Source organism: Micropterus dolomieu, unplaced genomic scaffold, assembly GCF_021292245.1.
Source record: "Micropterus dolomieu isolate WLL.071019.BEF.003 ecotype Adirondacks unplaced genomic scaffold, ASM2129224v1 contig_13603, whole genome shotgun sequence".
NCBI lineage: Eukaryota > Metazoa > Chordata > Actinopteri > Centrarchiformes > Centrarchidae > Micropterus > Micropterus dolomieu.
The window spans coordinates 3403-10819 of NW_025742589.1; the positions used below are offsets into that span (position 1 = coordinate 3403).

General features: G+C 46.6%; 1 long non-coding RNA gene across 1 annotated transcript; it reads right to left on the reverse strand.

Annotated features, from left to right (window-relative positions):
• Nucleotides 1-6562: 6562 nt before the first annotated feature.
• LOC123966520 lies at nucleotides 6563-7417 on the reverse strand. The gene is made up of 2 exons (XR_006824010.1): nucleotides 7332-7417; nucleotides 6563-6742 (listed from the first exon to the last, which is right to left on the reverse strand). It is a non-coding gene; the product is annotated as an uncharacterized LOC123966520 (long non-coding RNA).

Consider the following 7417-nt stretch of genomic DNA (forward strand, 5'->3'; position numbering starts at 1 on the left):
GGGGGGGGGGGGGGGGGGGGGGGGGGGCAGTTTGATTGACAGATTCTTCTGAGTCCCCCTTGGCACTCTGGAAAGGTCTCTCTGTCCCGGTGTTTATAGCCTCACTTCACACACTGAGGAATTCTGGGTAACCCCCCCCCATATCAGTTTCTCCTCTGAGCGCGCTCAGGACAACATGTGAATCAGAGTCTCTCCTCATGCTAGCAGTTTCCCCCCGCTGCCAGTGTTTGTGCTAAGCTAGGCTAACCACAGATCAGTGTTACAGAGCTCCACATGCAAACTGTGATTTATACGTGTGTGCGCAACATGTTCAGCTTACATGAAGCCACATACTCTGAATATTACACCGCTCAGGAATCTCTAACCACCATAACTCCTGTCAGTACTGCAGTACTACTGCAACATTACTGCAGATACTTTTGTGTTTATATACACCGTGTTTTATTTAATGGGGACACGCGTGAAGCTTCCTCCTCCTCTTTCTGATTCAGCTTCTTCCTCCTTCACTTTGTCTTTGTCTGTGTGGACGTCATGACACAGAGAAACCAACCCAGAGACCATCTGATCGTGGAAATGTACGTAAAAATAACCTTAAAAGAGTTCATCAGTGGTTACAGAGCTGACATCGGTCGCATTTTAGATAAAAGCTTTTGTTTTGAAGTGATGCAGCGCAGAGTTTAGCCTCACGTTAAACATCCCGACATCAGGAAATGTATTGAGACGGTTATTAAACGGTTTGATCATCAAAGTTTAACTTGTGAAACCTGCATGTTTAGCTCCACTACAGAACAGATGAGCGTGTGTTCAGACTGAAGACGTCTCTTTGTGTTTGAGTTACTTTGGCCTGTGTCTCTGTGTTTTGATGAACCTTCAGGTCTGCAACACAGAGGCAGAGCTGATCTGTGTCGACGGGCGTCTTCACAGTTCTGAGCTCCTGAAACGGCAGCAAAGGACAAGATGGACGTTTCTGCCAACATCTGTGTGTCTCAGTGTGTGTGCGCAGCGGGCAGGATCAGGTTTTCGGACATCAGATCAGATAGCTTTGTCTTGCAGCTTGTAGCTTCTTGTCTGAGCCTCAGGGAAACACTGTGGGTATTGTAGCTGAGCCTGTCAGGACAGTCTCAGGTTACATTAACACACACAGCAGCACAATGGGCGGCAGCTATCTCTGCAGGTCATCGATCATGTGACTGCGGGACAGAAATAATAAAGCTGCTCACTGCTGCTGTGGGAAAAACCCTGCTGCCTGATGGGCTGCCATTAATTCAATCATTTCTACTCCACATCATGTGAGCGAGTCCATCTACAGATCATTTTTGCTAAGTTTTACAAAGCTGCAGAAAAGAAATGATTAATATATTTTCCTCTTTTTGTATTAAAGTTAAAAACTTTTGACCGCTGAGGGGCAACAAGCAGGGTCTGGACCCGGGTCTCTGTCAGACTCGGTCTTGGTTGGTCCAGAATCCTCACGTTTTAGACTCGGCCACTAATAGAATATCAACTTTAAAGGTGCAGTGTGTAAGATTTGGCCAGAATTTTAGTTTAAAACATTAAAAAAATGAACCAACATGACTTTCAGACCCAGAGGTTCTTGCTTGGTTGTGTTGCAGAGATATCTACTAGTGTTGTGTCGTTCAAAGAACGTTTGGTTCGTTTGACCTGATCTTGGATGTGACTCAGGAGGAACGGGTTGTCTCAGTGAGTAATTTGTTCATTTTCACCATGATAGAGAAAGATCAAGAGGTGAATTTGTGCTTTATACTTTGTCAATTACAGCGAGCCAGGCAGCCGTCTGTGTTTGAGAACTGCACTGTTTTTTAAAAAATCGCCCACTAGCGGGCTGCAGCGCCGCAATAACCAGCCTAGTTAAAATGGACGAAATGACACAAAAAAAGATTAGTGCATTTTAATGAACGAGATCTGGTGACTCGAGACTTTCAAAAGAGTGACTTTTCCCATCACTAATATCTACTAAAGTTAGCATGCTAACCAGCTAGCCCGTGCCGTCCTGTGGTGTAATACCACTTTGTGCCTCGGGAGGCGATACTGAGTCACTGCAGCGTCCATCACACAAACGACGGTCCTTTGACTCCACTGTTGCAGAAGAAGCGACGCCCGCTAATCCAGGAAGACATGAAGCTTCCTTCATGAGGTTATTTTAAAGGTCAGCTCTGCGTGTGATTAGAGAGGAGGAGCAGAGGGAGGAAGTGCTGCCTCCTGGTGGTTCGGAGCACGTGGGAGAAATTACACACTGTACCTTTAATTACTGTAAATATCATGAAGCGACTGACAAATAATGTCATAAAAAACAACATTTTTTACTGAAAAGGTTAAAAACTGAAAACTAGATTTCTGCTTTAAAGCTTGAACTCTTGAATGTTTTTAAAGCGGCAGGAGAAGCGTCCTCAGCTCAGACCCGGAGCTGCTCCGTCAGTCTCTGGATCACATTAACGCTGAGGACATTCAGGCTGTCATCTGTCAGCAGGTCAGTTTGTAGGCTGACGGACGACCTCGACCCGTCCCCGTCCACGCCCGACCTTCAGAGACCTGCTCAGATTAAACAGTAAATCACACCGGGGCATGCTGGGAGCTGTGACATCACAGGTGTGGACGGTGAAATATATTCGGAGATTCGCAGCTGCTGGACGAACTGAAAAGCATGTGAGCAAAGACGACGTGAGAACCTGACTGCCAGACGGCTGTTTCTCTCGGCAGGATGTGAAGTCTGATTCATCTTCTGCCGAGTCATCGATTAAATCACAAACAGCAGCTGACGGAGGAGGAGAGACGCTGCTCCGTACTTTCTACTGCCTTTATCTGACCCGGGTACTTTACTGATTCAGACTTTATATATTTTTATTTAGAAGACACGGCGCTTTGTGAAAGACGAAACTTCAACAGTAGAGAAACGAGGTCAGCTGAGCTCCACCCGGACAAACTGCAGCAGTTAAATGCTGCTTAAACAATAACTAATAACCAGACGCATGATAACAGCCTCCTCTGAGGGACGTGCTTCTTCTTCTTCTTCTTCTCTTTAACTACATTAAGCCAATAATACGTCTGTACTTTTCCAGTTTATTGTCACACAATCATTCATTCTCTGTGGGAGACCAAGTATCAGCAGCAATGTGTCTCTAATGGCGTTTTTCCAGGACCAGCTCGCCTCGACTCCGTTTGGCCGTGCTCCATTTTCCAGCCTGTCGTCATAGCGACGCCACAAACAGCTTTCTCTTTTTTAAGTTAAAACGTTTGAACATTCCTCAGAATGTAAAGACAGATAAGCGGTATGAAAACCTTCCAGCTGTGTTTTCCTCTGCCGTTGTTGCTGCAGCGGTCCGTGTGACGGCGGGACCAGAGGGCTCTGTGAGCGGCGGGAGCAGAGGGCTCTGTGAGCGGCGGGAGCAGAGGGCTCTGTGAGCGGGCGGCCGGCCGGCCTCACACGCTCCTCCCGCGGGTCGCCGCAGGCTTCAACCCGCCGCCACCTGTGGAGCTCCTCAACTCCGAAAATATTCAAGCACATTTTTGTTCCGCCATCACTTCTCGGAAAACTGTCAGTATTGTAAATCTACACAGCTGATTTCTCATCTCAAAACTTCTCAGAAGTGGATTTAGTGATTAAATAACGTACGAAAACTAAAATATAAAACTTCCTGTTGCTTCTGTCTGGCGCAGCAGTGATGATGCAGTAAATAGTGAATATTCTCTCTGACCAATCAGCAGTCTGTCCTGTTTTCACGTCACATTTTAGTTTCCCTCAGCTCGCTCGGAATCTCGACGGAGGTGATACAAAAAAAAGTACCTGGAAGCAGGAACAGGTGCAACATTTCCACAGTGAAAAACCAAACAAATGCGAGTCGAGCTGGTACCATGTGGTGGAGAAAGGGCTTAACACACGTGTTTGATGGTGGGAAACCGGAGACCCTGGCGAGCGGCCCCGCCCGCTGGCTGAAGCCATAGGTGTCATTTACACCTGGGACACCGGGGACACCGCGGACACCGGGGACTCTGGGGGACTCTGGGGGACACCGGGGACACCGGGGACACCGGGGACACTGGGGACTCTGGGGGACACTGGGGACACCGGGGACTCTGGGGGACACCGGGGACTCTGGGGGACATGCCAACAACACCTCCTGAAATGGCTGATTTCATCCTGAAAAATATCTTGCAACAAGAAATGTTAACTAACAGATGAAAATGTTTATTTGCACATTAAGAAAATATTCGATGCAATTTAAATACAGAAGAAACTAATCTCCAAAAAGATTAACCTACTGATTCAGTTCAGTTTTATTTATGTAGCGGCAGTTGTCTCACAGCGCTCTTCAGAGCAGGTCTCGACTGTACTGATGTTATTTACAGACCCAAAAACCTGCTCTGATCCGGAACTTTAACAGAATGTGGACACAGTTTCTTCTTTTCCGTTCTCTCCCTCATCGAAACAACACGGATATTTAACTGAAGATCTAAAGATGAGGTAGCTTGATCATCTTCAGCTAACAGTGTTACTCCTGAAGCTGTTTCTAGGCCTGTTCTCTCTGCGCTGACTGACCTGGTGCTTTCTGTACAGTAGACGTGGTTTTGTTTGATTGGCCCGGTGCTGCAGGTGTGGATCTGATGGATGAGTGATTGTGAGTAGATTGTCGACTCTGTAATAGACTACGTTTCGCCCTTTTAATGCGCCATTATTTAATGTTTTTCCAACCCGCCATATTTTGTAATTACACTCTGAATGATCCTCCGTTATTATTCCTCTTATTGCGTAAAGCTGAAGAGCGTTTCAGCGTTTCGTCTGTACCTTTATGTTCCCTCCACTTTACAACACAAAGTGGCGCTCCTGGCGGGATCTGGGAGGTGGTGATGAGCAGTGATGGTGCGTCTGTTCACATTTCACACCTCACACGTCCACTTGAAGTCAGGAACCCGATGCAGGAAGTCCTCGACCCCAGTCACCGTCCCGGGAGAGGAAGGTTTACCTCCTGAATATGTGCAGCAGTGTTTCTCCTGCTGGCCACTAAATCACTTCAGAATGAGTTTATGATCTGATCCTTATTAAGCTCTAAAATAACGATTGTTCTGGTGACTCCGCCCCTCTGTGTCTGCACGCCGCCTGTGTTTAAATGAGGGAGCAGCTGTACGGAGGCCCTCGGTCAGATGAGGATGGTGGTGCCGGAGAACCCGGCGGTCCCTCGGCCTCGAGCCTCTCCCCATTAGAGTGATGAGTAATGATGTGAGAGCCGAGGGGACAGAGTTCACAGTGAACGCACCGCCTGCTCTCTCAGCTGTTAGCGTCACCCAATCCTTCAGCTAACTGAGTTAGCATGCACTTTGCTAATGGTGTTAGAGAAGACAAAGAGGGCGCGGCGCGGGAGAAACGCCATCAGGACAGTTTTCGCTCAGCGGGATGTTTCCAGCTGCTCAGATCGACCTCCGAAAACTCCATCAGGACGACGCTCTGATGCTGCGTTCAGGTCACATGGGAATAATCATCGCTGTGATTCAGCAACTCGGAGTAACAGACTCTGGAGGGAAAGTGCTTTAAATCATTAAGATAATGAGATCGTACGGAGGTCCGTTTGTGCCAAAAATACCAGCTTTTACCTCAAACATGACACTTTCAGGACTCTTCTATAAACATCAAGGCAGCAGAAGCTTTTCACTAATATCGCTTTATTTATTTAATACCAAGTTACAAGAGCAGCGTCAAGTTTGCTGGAAGGAATCCTAAATATTGTGATGGTGTTCTGATGCATCACAGCCGGGTATGAAAGGGTTAAACGTGTTCACCAAAGAAAAACAATGTCTGAAAATTCACAATTATACAAAAGTGATAATCCTCTCCTCTACGCGCTTCAGATTTAAACCTGTTAGCTGTCCTGCTATTATTTTCCTAAAATAAACCACATATTTATAGTTAAACGAGGCAAAGCTGAATTTAAAACGCGCTGTGATTAACCAGGACTGCTCAGCCAATCAGGACGGAGCGTGAGAAACCAAATCAGTCAGTTCAAACCTCATTACCGAAATCCAAATTAGCTGTGTTGATTGGACGGCTCTGAGGGGCGGAGGGTTGCTCATGAATATTCAGAGGCTGGTGAAGTTTGATTAGTTTGTTTTCTGAGATCGATTTGTTGAATGATGATTATTTGTGATAAGGAGGTGTGAGATCTGTGTGCGCTAAATTAAATTATGTAAATTACAGCAACAGCGTGACGGAGCAGCTGTGAGGAGGAGTCGTGAGGAAACAAACACTTCTTACTGATTCACATCAAACGGGTTTACAGGAGAGGACGGACGTCTGTGTTCTGTCTGACCGTGAGGATTAATCAAAGAATGTTTTTGTTTGTTAGACGTTAGAAAACTGTGACGATGATTTATTGATAAAACTGTTCATTTAAATGATCAAAATTAAAAGTGATTCATTTTCCTGTGTGAAAAAGTTTCTCTGTAATTAAAGAAATCAGAAACTTGACTCTGTCTGTTGCAAAGATGTGGACGTTGGAGTCTCTCACAGGAACGCAGAGTAAAAACACACATGAAGTAAAAATACACAAAGCGAGTATAAACATTATAGAGATGTATTTACTGCGCTCGCTCATCGTGTTGATGGCAGCCGGTGTGGATGATGATGATGTGACGACGGAGCCGGTCTCTCTGTTCCAGGTTGGCGGCGGCTCATCAGTTTGTAACCGGCTCCTTAAAGAGTCTGTTTCACACTCTGAAGCAGGGGCCACTGTTGGTACTGTCCTCTCATAGAAGGGCCACAAGAAAGTACAATATTCTTTTTGTGTAATAAGTTGTATTTAAAGCTGTCAGATTTACACTTAGAGGATAATATTTACTGAAATGTGGTGCATTCTCAAGTATATGTAACTCATAATTATACATACAGTAAGTACATCACATTGGGCCCCTGGGGCCGCATTTCAGGAACCAGCAGATCCTATCCTAACCGCTGGGTAACCACGGTGATAGGAACTAACTGAAGACAGGAAACGGCTTTTACAGAAGCGTCTTAAATAAACTCTCCTAACTTGAGGAGAAGTGTTCAGCTTTTCCTCCGGCTGCTGTTTTCTGACTCGTTTAGTCCGCGCGGCTCTTTTACTGCCGTTACCAGATCAACGCCACGTCAGCAGGCCGAACTCGCGAACCGACGCAGAAAGGCCGGCTGCGACGTGACGCCGGGTAACGTCTCCTTATGTAACGTGAAGTGAAGGTTTGGTGGAACAAAAGTATCCTAATGCGACTCTTTGACAGCAGGAGATGGTTAGAGAGCAGAAACGCATGACAACACGCCGCCGTCAGCCCGCAGCCCGCGGCGTATTATCTACCTTCAGTATTAAGGTTGGGGTTCCTGCCGGGGTCGGCGAGGGAGCGCAGGAGGAGCCGGCGTTCCTCTGCTCTCTGGACGCAACAG